Genomic DNA, 16,373 nt, shown 5'->3' with positions numbered 1-16,373 from the left:
TAACCCACTCTGTCACTTCAAAACAGCATTTCACATACTTGGAGTTAACTTTTCAAATGAAGGAGGAGCTTTTGAAAACTTTGTATCTCATAAATCTCGGATGTGAGGTTGTAAAGTGTGTGGCCATCGTAATCACAGCGTGGGGTGAGGTGGGGTGCTTTGTGTAACGTGAAGCTGGGCGTGATCGATCCTTACGCAGAGAAGTGAAGAAACAGCCTTCTCTCACTGCTCCGCTCAAATGTAAAAACAATGGATGTAAGGTGAATTAAATTTTTATCATCATAACCCCAATTAATTATGTTTAATTATTGAAATTAAATTGGGATTTATACACTAAAGTTTTTTGGAAGCTAGAAAATTTTATTATGTAAGTGTAATGTGTACATATCCTAGAAAAATTATTATGAATTTTTTATATCACAATCCTTTCTATTTACATATATTATTTTGTTAATTCACTACATTCTACGTTAATGTTTGTTTTAAATTTTGGAGAATTGCATTCGCAAACTCATTTCAAAATAACCATGGTATTAAATGTGATATAAAATGGGTCATCAATGTGGATTTTGCTTTTCTGCCTTTTCAAAAGTTATTTTGATATTCACATATTCAAAATATGTAATGTTTACATCTAGGAAATCATTATAATATTACCAATTTTACCATAAAAATGATATCAAGAATGCATTTAATTTTGTTCAATAAAAACATATTTAGGGAAATAATTATTACTGTCAAATAGTAACTGTGTTAGAAAAGATGTCCGAGTTAGTTGTGAGAAGATGGAAGGGAAATGTACTGATGAGATGAAGCTGTAAACTCTAAGCCCGTAGCTGGCTGGCTGCCTTTGTTTGATGTCTCGGTTCATGCCTATGAACGCACCAAGCATGTTGATTCTGTTTGAAATTTTGTTCAAAGTGAATAAATTTTGTACCACACACAGAAAATGTCTGGCACTCTGATTAAATTTTATTACATTTTTTTCTCCTTTAGACTTTAAAATGATGTGATGTTAGTCGAAAGACATGATGGAATCCACACAAATGTTTTCTGCCTTGTAGATGTATCCCAAGGATTACCTCAGCCTCTTCTCTAAGAGGATTATAGCAAAAGTGATTTCAGTTTACTCCAGTAAATTGAAATGAGGTGTAGAAGGCTCCATTGTTTAGTATGTTAATTTCTTTTCTTGGTGAATAGAAAGGTGAATTTTTCTGTAAAAGAATTTTGTAAGCTCTTTTAATTGTATGGAAGCTCTAGTATAATTATTATGTCATTAAAGTACTTACTGTTCTGTTAGAAATTCTGGGGTATTTTGGTCGCTATTTTCTCTCAGATTCTTCTTATTTTCTAAAAAGGAAACAATACACACAGTTCAGAATCATAAATATTTCAGATTGTCATAAATAGATAAGTTTTATGATAAATTTATATGATTTAGTATTTCTACTCTTAAAAGTCTTGCTGTGCGTACATCCAAATACAATAATATGATGGATAGATAGAGAGATAGACAGGAATTTTAATGTTGGTATGAAGAGCTAGGGAGAGCTAGAGATCAAGATTCTGTGAGTAGTTCATACACTGATTTTCTGAAAAGTTAATTATGCTTTCGACACTAGTTTTTCAGTTTGAAAACAAATGATACTAATCTAGGCAGACATTGTGAGAGAATATTGTATTATCATATTCATTAAAGAAGAATCATACAATTTTTAGTGTAATGCCTGGTGCTATTACATATATTTGCCTATTTTCAGAGCTAAATCCGTGTTCTGATATAATCCTATACTAGTAAGCATATAGATAGCTAAAATAGCTAGACAGATCAATTGATCGATCTAGGTAGATGGTAGATTATACTGTATGTAAAATAAGCCCATCGGGGGTAAGGAGAAAATTAATCTCACATAATTGCAGAAAAAATACAACTTTCAGTTTATAGGATAGGAAAATTAAGTCCTTTTCAAGAGCCCATATCAGGAAATGCTTTAATGTAATAAAGATGTCAAGAATTTCTGATTTGGCTTGACAAGCAACTCACAAATGAAAAATTTCACAGTGCTAGAGATGAGTATCTTTTTGTATAAATTCTCATTATTTCTACTTTTCAAAAAATTTAGGAAGAATGAAAACCAGGAAGCAATGAAATATATAAAAAGTAGATTCATAATAGGCACGTTACTCTGTTTTAAGAGTTCTTACAATGTCTGTCTGTCTTTAACAGAACAACGAAAATACTGTATGTCAGCAGCTCTGTCTGGCAAGTGGCTCCTATAGGTGCGCAGTGGAAGACCTGCAGTGACAGCTACCGTTCCAAAGCTGTGGTTACTGCATCTGTGAGATGGCTAAGCCCCCAAGGTCTGCTTTCATTTTAATTTCTGCTTGAAACTCAACTGTTTTCTAGTAAAATTCATTAGGAAGAGCAACGTAGAAAGGTACTTAGATTTGTCTGGCTGCCTTTTAAAACATGACTTTGAGCCCCAATCACTTTTAGGTAAGATTTTTAATATATTTCACTCTATTGACATTTAAAAAAAATTAACACAAAAGCTACAACAAAATTCTACACATGTAGATATTAAGGTAACAGAGTGACAGAGCTCTTTACAAAAAATATGGGGGAAAAACCCATTAGAGAAAATGAAGGCGTTAGACTAAAAAACTAAGAGAGCACCTGACATTCTCTATAATGGTACGTTATTACTTACCAAGGGGCCGGCTTCCCTAAGGGATGCAGTGAAAGGATTAAACAGTTTTGTGAGTTATGAGCCATCTGCAGGGATTTGATTTCAATTTGGTTTTGCATACATATCTATCACAAGGATGAATGAGCAAGTCTGCTCTGTAGGGCACAAACAATGATTTTATTTTTAATCTATGTGTTGAATATAGATGTGTCTAGTGTTTTCCTGGTAGCCAATTTCTGTTTCTTGCACATATAAACATCTTTATTTTAGAAGAAAGAAGTGAGACCAGCACAGCACGACTTTGCACCTTCCATCATCTATCTGGCTTTTCAGTAACGTAATGGGCATCTGTAGGTCTGACTCAGGCAACGTCCTGGTACTGAGCGTGTGTATATACAATTTTTTTAAAATGACCCTGTTTAGGTAGGTTTATATATTTTTCACAAAACAAATTCTATGCATTCATAGTCAATAAAGCTGATGACTCTACTCTTTCATGTTCTTCTAATCCAGTTTTAGAAGAAGGCCTGACATGGAGAAAAAAGTCGAGTGGCTAAGACCGAAGGCTCGCTGCTGCTCAACAGTGCCCAGAAATTACCCTGCTGAAAGCTTATAGTCCTGATCATAATTCTGTTTACACAATAAGCAAAACACTGCATACTACAAACCTGACTTTTCTTGTCATTTTTTGGGGGAGGGGAGTGATTATTTGTATGAATTTTAATGTTGAGTGTTTAAAATGCACAGTTGTGTCATGACTGATGTGGCTCAGTTGTCTGGGCATCTTCCTGAAAAGCAAAATGTCACTGGTTTGATCCCTGGTCAGGGCACATGCCTGGGTTGAGGGTTCGGTCCCTGGTCGGAGTGCATGCAAGAAGCAACTGATGGATTTTCTCTCTTGCATCAATACTTCTCCCCTCCCTTCCCTTCTCTCTAAAAATAAATTAAAAAATACTTTTTAAAATGTAGAGCTGTTTTTTAAAGGGGACATACTTTTGAGAATGACAAATAACTAATATTTATACACGATCTTTCTTTTCTTTTAAGTATCTCAAGTGTTTCATTTTGGTGAAAATATATTGATTTTGAGTTTTGACTGACTTCACACTGACGTAAACATTTATTTAGGGTTGGATTTAAATTGTGCACTGTGAATCCTTGCAACACGGCCCCTTGTAAACACTGTTCTGTTAGTTAGCCTCAGTAGACTGAAATGGCAACAGAATTCCTCGTCCAAGTTTTAAATTTCAAAACTACAAAGTGTTGATAAATTCCAGGTTCTTCTTTCCTACACTCCCTCCAACGAAATGCCAAAACCTGTGGTTAGAACATAGTTACAAAATTGACGTGCCATTTTCTTCAGGGTTAGCACAGAAATCACTATTCCTAAGGGATCTTTTTAGACATCTTTTGGCTTACATTCTTATTCTTGGAAGAGAAGTCAGCAAGCAGAGGTTATACTAAAATGAGACACTATGTAGGTCATTAGTGACTGAATGTAAGCTTTTAAACAAAAATAATAAAGCATGGCATGACCACCAAATGCATCCCATGATTCTAGATTAGATCCTGGACCAATAGGAAGAAACAATTAGCTATTAATGACAGTATTGTGATAGTACATTAAATTTGATTAGGGACTATGAATTATAAAGTGGTAATATATCTATGGTAAATTCCCTGTGTTTGATAACCATACTTTGTAAAATACTTAGGATAAGGCACATCATGTCACCAACTTATTCTCAAATGGTTTGGGAAAATATATAAATTGTGTATGCCCACATACATATATACTTATTACATAATATATAATGTGTACTATGTGTATTATATAATACATAATATATGTATTTCAGGAGAGAGAGAGAAAATGATATAGGACAAAATGTAAACAATTGGTTTATATCAGTAAAGGGCATATGAAAACTTCTTTTATTAATTTGCAACTTTTTATGAGAGTTTGAAACAGCAAAATAAACATTACTAAAAAAGAGACTATAAAATTATTTTTTAATTAAAAATAAACTGTCATTTTTTAGTATCTCTACAAAATATTACACTGAACTGTGGCTACTTTTATTTTGTTCATTAAGCACAAGATTGTTTCATTCTGTCTATAACTATAAAAGATAATGACATTTACCTGGATGACTACGGGAGAATATCAGGCAGTAAAAGGGAAATAATTAATCCAGGAACAGGATAAACAAACAAATGCCCCATGAATCAATGCCATCACTGCAGGTACTTGTGCTGGTGCTGGTGGAAAGGCGACGATCCAGAATATAGCACTTCCTGATAGAAAGGGAGAAGGCCGGAAGATTGTGCCTCATCATTAAGGCAAATTTTTTTCTATTTTTTCTCTTTTGTGTATAACCATTGACTGACAGCCACTGAGGAGGTATAAGTCTACCAGCCTGTCCTCATTATGCTAGAAGCAAATATTTATCAACCAAGATTGGAGAAAAGGGGGCAGGATGAAGGGTGCACTCATTTTTCTGTTTTGACACTTTCTTATCCAAGTCAAAACATATTAAAACATTTGTGGGCAGTTGGTGTTACAATAATCACATACCGGGTTCAACCATGTTTAACACTTTCATTATACTGGAAGTAATTATTTTAGGATGGGGTGGTGGATGTTGAAGCAGAATAGCACTAAATCAGGAGTGCCAGTTTGTACCTTGAAAAGGCTGATGGGAATTGAATGAAAAGCTTGGGGAAGTTAATTGGGACTAAGTGAAGATAAGAACACTATCAGAGCATGAAGAAATAAAGCTATTAAAACAAAAAGGTATGACAGAAAGTCACAGTGAGTGCACCTGAAGAGAAGAGCCCTACAGAAACACTCATGACAGAGCAGTGTTGTGTCTATAGAGGCCCCCTGCTGGCCTCCAGCCCCTGGCATCATGCCTACCATATAAATGAATCTTGAGTGAATAATATTCTATACTGACAAAAGTAAAATTTAGTGTCATACAGTCCTAAGTTGGCCTGTGCCTCTATAAAGTGTATGACTTTAAGCAAACCATTTAATCTATTTTGATCTCAATTTGTCAGCTGTGAAATGAGAGACTGGAAACAGTTGAGTCTCTAAGGTGCCTTCCAGCTCTTAGCGTTTCTGTAATGGTTCTGTTTATTAAAATGGGCAACTGTGAACATTATTATAGAAGAGAATAGCCTGATATGCATTTTAAATGAAGAGAAATGGGGAAAAATACAAAAGGTGAATAAAAGAGCAGTGCATTGATTCAAGTAGTGAAAAATAAATCCCATTGAAAGGAACATTAACATAGAAGAGAGAATGCAAAAGGCGATGTATGGTTTTAGTATGTAAAAAGTGACAATTATGTGTACTACTCATACAAGCATTCAGTTGTAGAAATCTTTATCTGTTCTCTTATTACTATCAAAATGACTCTACACACTCCCTGCGTCTACATCTGGTGTCCCCAAGTGAACAATACTGAAGAGTATTCAAAAGCAGCCATAAAATGTCAGAAATTTATGTAAATGTTCTTTTACTACAATGTCAAAGAATGGGCACTACCCATCTTAGAGAAGAAAAAGTTGAAGAAACTCAAAGAATCCATATTAGTGCCATGAACTACTTTCATGGAATTTAATTCAGACCCACCAGGCACAGTTGCTGACACCTCCATGAAGTCCGTGGTAACCAATGCTGGCTTCCTCATGTGTTTTTTCTCCTACAAGGTGATTGAGCACTTACATGCCGTAACACATGATTTAGCCCTCACTTAGCATGATCTCATTATTTTTTCCTGGATACATCTATGATGATTTTAAATTGACAACTAGAGGAGGCCATGCTCTGTAATTTGTGTTTTCCTCCAATAGGTAGTACTTCGAATGTGCTCATCTGTCCATGGAGATGGGCAGGACATACTTTTAGCTCAGGAAAACAAAGGGAGTGTTGATTGGCTGATATCCAAAATGACTTTCTGGCCATCAAGCATGGTCGGATGATCCAGGGACTCCTGTGAAGCCCCTACTTTGCTTTCTTCTCATATCCTATTTCCCTGAGCATAAACCACTTCTGCTGTTGTTGTTGTTGTTGAAACCTAGGAAGTTCTAGTCAAGCATCCATAAAGGCACCTGAAACTGTAACCTGAAGTAAGCTTGCCATTTCAGTCTGCTTTATTGCACAGATAAGCAGGGACCACTTTTTCCAGCTTTGTCAGAACAGAGCACAATGTTTCTTATTATTCTGTGTTCAAATCAAGACTATGTGTGGTAATATTCCTACGAGAATACAGGAGTGCGAGTGATGGCAGAATTAGTGTCTCGGTGGGCAGCAAGGGGTAAAACACAAAGAGGAAGGCACAAGAGGGAGAGAGAGCACTAAAGAACTGGACTATTTTCAAAGGGTTTTGATTTCTATATAGATTCTAGCTCCAACAATTAGAGATGTGGACAATATTTGGATAACAGATGCTTGCATAATTTCTGGCTTCATAAAAAGGAGAAGCCAAACAAATACATTTAAAGAGGCTCCAAGGTAGCAGTAGAAGCTGTACATTTCCTAACAGGACAGAGGTTATTGGTAAAAAATGACAAGAAATGAAAATAGGTTGACTCAGCTTTCCCATTTTGCGGGGGGGTGGGTGGGTAGAGAGAGTGGGGAAGCAAGAAGAGAAAATTATTTATGCCTTGTTTTGCTGCAAATTCAAGCCCAGCAAAGTGTCATTGAACAAATAAGTGGGACGTTGGAATATGGCATGAGATATTTATAGTTCTACGCTGATTGGTTCAAGTTTAGTGCTTTGCTATATTTTGTTCCATTTCGCACCATGGGAAGGCATCAAGCTGGAAGTTCAGGGCCAGCCGCTACAAAAACATAGCCTAAAAGAAGTGGCCTTCAGTTTCTTCTATTTAACATCTGTTTAGGAAAAAATGCAGAGATAAAATAGAAACTAAGAAATTTCTTATGTTACATTTATTCTGAAGAAAATTATATCTCTATCTTTCTTACTGGTAAATAAAAAGAGTATACAGATATAAAAATCAATACGGATTGGTGCACAGGCATCCTGGACCTTCACATTCACATTAAAACTGCCCTCTTCTAAGACTCATTATGGGGAGTTAAATGCCTAGTTTTGGAGAATCAGCATGATTCTAAAAAAAAGTTAGAACTGCTACTTAAGCTAAATTTGGCAGATTGCATATATTTATCATATTCAACTTCATGAGAATGTAGTGAAGTAGGTGTTTAATCCATTTACATATAAGTGAATTCAGTTCTCAATTTCTTTCGAGTTAGTATTGTAAAGGGTGAAACCAGGATCTAGATTCAGCTGTGTCTGTGTCTGAACCCTGTTTTACCCGTGTAACAAAGTCTCTGTTGTATTCGAACTGACTTTAATAAGGTAGAAAACCTATTTTCTGCACATTCTTCTACTACTTTGTAGATTTGTATCACCTAAAGCAATTCAAATAAGTTTGGCGCATCTTAATTGCTTTATCTGTAAATGGGGTAGCAATACTAACCTAAGGGAAAAGAACAGATTTATTGAGGTATCTTTGATTTCTAAAAGTAATTTAATATATTTAATCTTCGAGGAACAAAAAGGCTTAAAAATAGAAGCCTTCTCAAGGAATGTTCAACATGCAACCTTTTAAAAATTCATCAGTATTCCTGGAACTTTTAAAAGAATGTCATTATTCCTATATTAAGCAAATATTCTCAAATCAACATAATAGTATCACCTACATAAGAGGATTTACTATTGTGGGATTACCTTCAGGATATATTCGTGAGAAGCATAAAACATGTCATACTATTTTTAAGTCTAAACATCTACATGGCTCATGTAAAATTATATTAGGCCGAAAGGAAAATTGTGTGGCCATGGGAGTGTAGGGATTCATTTTCTCTTAATTAGAGTCAGCAAAATTTGAGTGAATCTCTAAGTTAAGACAGTCATATCAGGGGGATGGCTAACAGATGCTATGCGGTGACTTAAAAAGACAGAAGTCCATGTTAACTCAAACAGCCAGCTCTTAACTCTTTACATGGACAGCACTTCCTTTATTCTAAAGGTTCTAGAAGTAAACCAAACTGCTTTGGAGAAAACATATTTTAAAAGCTAGTTCTTAGATTTAGATGTGTGTGTGGGGGTGGGTAGAGATGGTAAGAATTTCAAAGAACAGAATGTGATTTCCATTCTGAAAGTGAACACATACAAAGTCATAGTTTCAGAACACGAGCCTCTAGATTCTCCCATCAATGGACGAAAACAAAAGAACACATAGAAAAGACCACAGGGGAAAGGGTACTAAAAGATGCTTGCCGTATGTAAGGAACAACCACCTAATTCTGATAAAATAATTACTTTTCTTAAAGTGACCATAAATCTAATCCTATAAAATTCTAAATGAACAGTTTATTCAAACAATTCAAAGATGTTTTAAAAACTTAAATATATTTGAGTGAAATGGAGACTATCAATCAAATTACATGGGAATGTATAGCTGCCATACTGAATTTTTCAGTAGAGAAAGTAGTTGGGTGCTCTAGCTTTAGAGATTTGGGAGAGATTTCAATATAATTTCATTAAAAAATTTGACACCTTTTTACTTGTGTTTGAAACTGACTCTCATTTCACCTGTGAAACGATACAATGAATAGAATATCAGCAGCTTAAGTGGGGCAATAACAGGTGTGAGCTATTTTTTTTTTTCAGCTTCTATTCTTTGATCCTTTAAGTGTTTAATGCAAATGGCAACTAATTTTCACTGACAAGAAGAATATGATCAAGATTGATTCCTTAGGACTAATTCTTTAGAATAGACACATTTCCTTGGAGGTAGGAATCTAGGCAGGGGCTATAAAGGACTTAAGTTTTTGGCCCTCTGATAGAAAACTCAACTGAAGAAACCAACCTTCAATCTGAAATTAAAAGTCTCTTGAAATTACATGGCATAGAAAGTTAATTTTTATGATTTCTTAGTGGTATTATTGGATTATTTGCCACAAAATCCCCTATATTGTAATTGCCTCTTTAGTTATAGTTTAAGGTCATGTCATCTTTGAAAAGAAACTGATTTTACTATAGTCACTTCTGTATCCTTGGTATAGGGAAAAATCAGAAAACAATCACATAATAATTCACTTTAACAGACTTTAATGGAGACTATGTAATATCTACCATGCGGATTTCCAATTTTACTAACAATCATAACAGGAGCTATAATGTCAACGTAATGAAATGATTTCAGTGCTAATTATGTTAAGAGTAGTGAACTTGATGACAGAAGTTGATGGAGAGCACAGACCCTTATCCAGCTGAATACAAATCACAGTCTTATTGTCAACACACCAGAGGGGCCCCAAGTGAAGCCACAGTTCCATCTCCCACATCATGAAAATCTCAACAAATGTTTTCAGGCTTTATAGTACTCTTCTTGAAAATGTGTGGAATAAACAGAAGTAGAAGTAAAGGCCCCCGACCATAAAGTTCCAGTTCATACCTCTATCACAACACTTAGTACAGTACGTAAAAGTCTGTTTTTGTTGTTTAACCCCACGAAAATGGAAGCTCTCCAAGAGATTCACAGAACCTGGTACATTGCCTAGTATATGGGAGTTTAAATACATGTCTGTTGAACTGAACTCTTGCAGAACCCAGTCAGTCTCCTTTCTGTACGTGTCTCACTAAACGTCTACCTTCCAAATCTTGGGGTGCAGTTGAATGAGGGAACTACAATTACTCACAGACAGACTTAATGCTAGCTAGCTGTGCTCCTTGTTTTCATGGGCATATGAAAATATTACTTGAATCCTAGGAGGTGTTTAGTTAATATATAGGACATGGAAATAATTTTCAATTCTCTCCCATGACATGTCTTTAGATTTATAACCTATTTCCATAAAGCTTTATATGAAGCTTACATAGTTAAATAAATATCGTGATCCTCAATAGAAAGGAAAGGGGTATAGAACATACTTGACATGTATGGGCATAGACTAGTATCTCCAATGGGCAGGATTCCAGTAGCAGAATATTACTCTTATTCTATACTTTCCCACTTTTTCTTTTTTCCAGGTGGAGAACTGGTACCCCTCAGCCCATTATGACTCATTCATTTTCAGGTTCGAAGGGAAACATCCAGGGTTAATTAATCACGTGGTATGTTTAGTATGAAAGTACATGACAGGGAAGTAACAAGGATGGCCACTTAACAGGGAGTAAGAGCTGACTGACTTGGTGAATTAGAGATATTGAAGCCAAAAATAAAAATTCCCCCGACTGTTCTGATAAACTCTAACAGATTACCCATGACCTTAAGAGGCTGTTTCTATGTCACACAGCCTTCACGTTCCTGTATTAAAAAGCAGCAAGCGCCCTGAAAATCAGTTAATGTGAAAGACCCGACGCACTGAGCACAGATCCACACAGCGAAGCAGTTTGGTAGCATTCCTGCCACTAGGTGGTGTTCCGCTTCCCTTGGTGCTGCGAAATACTGGGATAGACTCTAACCGAATGTGGTAAGGCGCGTTTTTAAAAGTATACTAAATATATGACATTTTTGTTTCTTTCATGGAAGTGTTAATACTGAAATTCATAACAGATTGAAGAGAAAAACATTGCCTGATTTAAAATCACAAAGGTTCCTATAGTTTCTTCCATATGGCACTGACAAGCTAGACCCAAGAGGAAAAAGAAAAGTAAATGTAGACTGTGGAAGCAGGCTTGGCATGAATGCTAGATTCAATGGTACTTAAATGTATTCAAATTTATATTAGGCAATGGTTAGACACCTTGTAATAGTCAGTTCAGGTTACTGTTTTACAAATGGCTGAGTATTGAGGAAGAGCATTATTTGGACAATACAGTTGGCTATAAAATCATTTTTACCTGCAAAATGTTACCGTAGTTCTTCTTAAAGAAATATTTTATAACTACAGTCAATTAATCAACCTGCAATTACCATATAATCTTCAATGTTTACACTTAGTACATCTACGTAAATAAAACTTCATTCAAGGTCCATTAGCTAGAGAATAACATTACATGCATGGAAAGTATTGTAATTTCACTAATTTTACAAGTGACACAAATTAATCAAGTCAGAAGTTGCAGATGTTCCCGAATTTGGATGGTAGGAAGAGTGCAGTGTATGGTTTCATATTCTATTTTATTTACTCTTTTTCTTGCTCAGTTTTGGGAAGCATTCAAAAAACATATTTGCTCCTATTCTACAACTTTCCAGAAATTACATTGGTCACTTTTTTTTCTGATTTGTACAATATAGTATACTAGCACTGTGTATAGATTAAAAAAGAAAAGAAAAAAAACGCAATTTGTACTGTCGATGCTGATGTATGGAGTAATTTTCTCAGACTTTTTCAATGCAATCTGCAAATGCATTAACAAAGGCTATAAAACAAAACCAATCTGCACTACCCATAACACACAAGGGTGAGATATTGAAAGGTTTGAAAGCATAATTGATATTTGCACTAGTAGAAATTACCTAGAAATGAGAGAGTATTCTACTACCATGTAGGACTTCAAAAGCCAAATATATCTTGTGCAGCTTCCTGAATAAGAAAGTAGTGTTCCACCTACTAAACAGAGAGAAAGGAAATATTTGTGTGACTATTGTTAATATAAATGAGTCTTCTGAAATAACACTCTTAGAAAAGTCTATTACTGTTATTATTTCATACTGAATGGCAGGAACCTCTACATACATTTTTTATTTCTTATTCCCATTTCAACTACTCCATTGCTCTTGAGACAAGGTCAGAGGTAAAGTGTAGTTTTTACTTAAGGGAAAGCATAAAATCTTCACCCAACTACACAATGATCATGCTGCTATATTTCATTGCTTCCCAATACCATGTTGAGAAAGTCAAGCACATTTTTGACCAAATATAAGACTGCACCATTAACAGTTCAGTAATGATACCTAAATGGCTAATACTGCATTAAAATTCTTTTTATTTTTTGAGGGGAGGTCCTTAATATAGCATTATGTTTAATCTAACAAAGATGTACTGAGTCTATTACGTGCCACTTCTAAGTGCTGTGGATAGAAAGGCTCATGGTACACACATGGATTTTACTCTCACGGAGCTTAAAATATCTGAAATAAACTTGTATCCTCTAATTTTCTCTCTGGAAAAACTGAATAGCAGTCAGTTCTGTCCATATTAGTTTAAGGCTGTGTATTTGGATTTTGAACCTCTAAAGCATTAGGCTGGCTAGAAACATACATTATACTACAACATTTACACTAAAAATTGTAGAAGAAGAACAATAATATGAGAAAATTATGTTTAAAGTATGTTTTCCTATTGGAGTTAAGAAATATCTGATAAGCTCTGACAGGGCTAGCAGAACACTAATAACTTTACAGAAAGGAAATTCAGTGGCTTGTCAACAAAAAGTGTATTATTTTTTGGCAGGTTTCTGACATTTTTTCATGGAGACATATTTGAGATGATAAAAGTAACCATGTATTTCTGCAATAGTGCTTGAACAAGGAAGCAATAATTTCATCTTATGGATTTGGTGATATTCATTATGCCTCTTTTGTTCTTTTATCCTGATGTAATATAGAGATCTTTATCAATTCATACCATGTCTTCACAAAGAAATGAGCAAGTTCAAATGTCTGGGGACTGAATGTATTGTCCGCAGATGAGCGGCTGACCAATAAAACTCAGCAAATGGTTCATGTGAATTCCCTTGCCAACCTGGTCTCTATTTATTTAAAGCAAATTCAAAATATTGATGTGATGCTATGCTCTTAAATTAATTGTTGCAAATAGAATTTATCTTAATAAAGCTTATTATTTATGGTTTTAAATAACTTATTTCTATTTTTCCAAGTTAAAATATCTATAGCATATTATGCTTCAGTTTGACTACTTCTGAGAAGAAAAGGCATTTGTTTGTTCAGAAGCATGGTGTGATATTATTTCATCATAAGTTGGCTTCAAGTGAGTGGGGTTATCATATGCCTAAATCTTTTGGTTTTCAACTTGCCTTCTGCATTCATTCAACAGAAGCTTGATATATAAATGGCTGTATTTATGTATATGTATTATATGTATATGTATATCTATCTCTTTTTCTACTTATCATCTATATTTTCTTACTTAAAAAATTTTGAGCATCCCCAATTGGACAGGCATGGTTAGCAGATGAATATAGCCTACAAAGTCCTTATCCTCATGGAATTGATGATAACCTGCAGGTAGTAAGTAATAAAGGCTATAAAGAAAAAATACAGATAGCTAAGGCTTAAGAGAATTAAGCAGGAAGCAGGTGGGAGAGGTCGTTCCAGGGAGGATGGTCAGGAAAGGCCACTCTGGAAAGGTATTTGAGTAGAGATCAGAGAAAACCAAGGAACACAGCTGTTTAAGGACCTCCCAGGTGGAGAGAACTGAAGCGCAAAGGCCTGAGGTAGGGAAGCTGGCTTTGCTTAGGAAACAGCAGAACAGCAAGAACATATGAGTAAGTTCCTTTAACACAGTAAAGCATTTCCTAAATATTAAGGTTAAATTACTTTGTGAATAATTTCAAGGTGTCTATAAAAATGTGTAAAAAGAACAAATCAGTATTTAATGCTGGGTGGATTTTCAAACAGCTCTAAATGTATTCTAATAGCTAAAAACAAATAAGCAAGCAAATAAACCAACCTATTCAATAAAATCACAGTGGTTTATTTAATATGTCCCTTTGTTTTTCCTTATTGTAGAATGGTATTTTCTTCTTAGGAAAGAACATGTTAAATAGATGAGAATGGGCAATTTTTTTCAGTGATCAACATACAAATACATGAAACACCTACAGAATACAACCACATACTTGAGTCTTTCCTTACTTATTTCCATAACCAGCAACTTCAGTCAGGAAACAGTAATAACTCTGTGTACTTGGAATATATTTATGGAACAGATACAATTCTCATCATCAATGGATTAATAACTTACTTTTTTCTTGAAAGTACTAAAACAGAAGCATAAACTACTGTAGCCAATATATTAACTTAGAATTAGAAAAGGCAGCCATCTGAAACATTTGAATAGTAATATTTCCTTAAAAAATCATGAGAAACTAAAATAAATGATGCATTAAATTAATGAATGAAGCATTAAAATATAATTCTTCACGATAATATTTTGAAGGCATTTGTATTTCCAGGGTCTTTTAAAATATCTATTCTCAGTATCCCATATCTAGCACTGAGGGGAAGATTCATTTTGAAATAGTTGTAAATTCATATAAAGACACAAGCTACTTCTCTGTAGCAAAATCAAAGTAAACTTCCCAGCATGTGTATGTGTGTCAATATTATGAACATTTTCAAACGTCAGTTATACAAATGTAGTGTGTGATACTAAATAACTAACTAAACAGATAAAGCTCTGGAGTCAGGAGTCTTCATCACTTCCTAGCACTAAGTAGTGGTCACACACATATGTGTGCACACATGTGCAAACATGTATATGTATAGAGTGCACACACTGAACAAAAGGCAAGGCTGTGCATGTGTGCAGTACATATTTATGTGTGTACATACAAATACATACATGTATGTATATTTATGACTAAGAAATCAAGAATCAAACCACACTTTCATTCCACGATGTAAAAGAGCAGCTAGAATGCTGACACAAGGTGTACTTCTCATTTTTCTCTCTGGATTTGTCAGTCTAGAATGACATTCCCAAAGCAAGCCATTAAACTTAGTTTCTGGTGATTTTGAAAATAGACATTAGGAACTCCAAGGTTCAATATAATTTAAGCATCATTTCCAGGCTTCCCAATGCTTCTATAAAGCTTATCAAGCAAATATCATTAAATTTTGGCTTTGAGTTTAAGAGTTTTTAAATTCCACTGAGAGGAAATGGAATCATGGTGATGAGGCTCATGATTCACATTGAAGTAAAAGTGATGATAGTTCAGATAATTTTTTTTTGCCTCCAGGAGAAAATTACTCTGATTCAGCCTTGAGTGTTTAATACATATAGCATGTCAAAATACTTCTAAACAAATCAGAGCTACCTAAATGGTAAACCATGCATAGAACTTTAGATAGAAAATCAATACTCACATTTGGTATTCATAGTAATTAATTAGTGTACACACATGTGGGCTTTAGCTTCGGAATGTATGAATTCTATCTGCCTAAAGAGGCATTTTATAAACATCTTTTAAATAAGTATGTTCTGCTTTGCAGTTGACTATCAAGAGGTCACAATAAATACAGAATTATATACCCCATATCCTGGAGCTAATAAAAAATAAAATATGTAGCTAACATGAAAGACTTCGAGAAGACAATAAATCATTACAGGGAACAAAGCTGGACTAAATTCTCCTTTAGCTTCATTCTCTGATCCAAATCCTTCCTTAATCATGACAGCATAAAGAGGATACATAACATAACACCTAGCACAACAAAACATCACTGCAGCATCCCCTTTGCACAGATCATAGTCCAGCTCTACAGGGACCACAGGATGTACCCTAGAAAGTAATTTCCAGCAGAGCAGCGATCTTGCTCATTTTAGTCAAATACTGTTCTCTTAGCACCTAGAAAGTATGGTTCATTATACTTCTTAGTAAATATTTATTGAGTGAAAGAATGAATAAAGAGACTTCTCAAGAATTGATTGCTAGTCTAGGACTTTACATG

At 34.7% G+C, this 16,373-nt stretch overlaps 1 protein-coding gene across 5 annotated transcripts in view; it reads right to left on the bottom strand.

Annotated features, from left to right (window-relative positions):
• The window catches only part of SYT1 (synaptotagmin 1), a 515,905-nt gene that overhangs the window by 346,043 nt on the left and 153,489 nt on the right, over positions 1–16,373 (bottom strand). For 4 of the 5 annotated variants that reach the window (XM_045187319.3, XM_024579712.3, XM_045187321.2 and 1 more), the window contains one exon: positions 1,290–1,350. The gene's annotated coding sequence lies outside the window, so the exon portion shown is untranslated. Of the gene's footprint in view, positions 1–1,289; positions 1,351–4,836; positions 4,989–16,373 lie in introns of all 5 variants that reach the window. The other variant, XM_045187317.2, reaches the window with a different exon arrangement.

The sequence above is a fragment of the Desmodus rotundus genome, chromosome 3, assembly GCF_022682495.2.
Source record: "Desmodus rotundus isolate HL8 chromosome 3, HLdesRot8A.1, whole genome shotgun sequence".
In the NCBI taxonomy this organism is placed as follows: Eukaryota; Metazoa; Chordata; class Mammalia; order Chiroptera; family Phyllostomidae; genus Desmodus; species Desmodus rotundus.
This window is presented reverse-complemented; position numbering and strand designations above follow the sequence as displayed.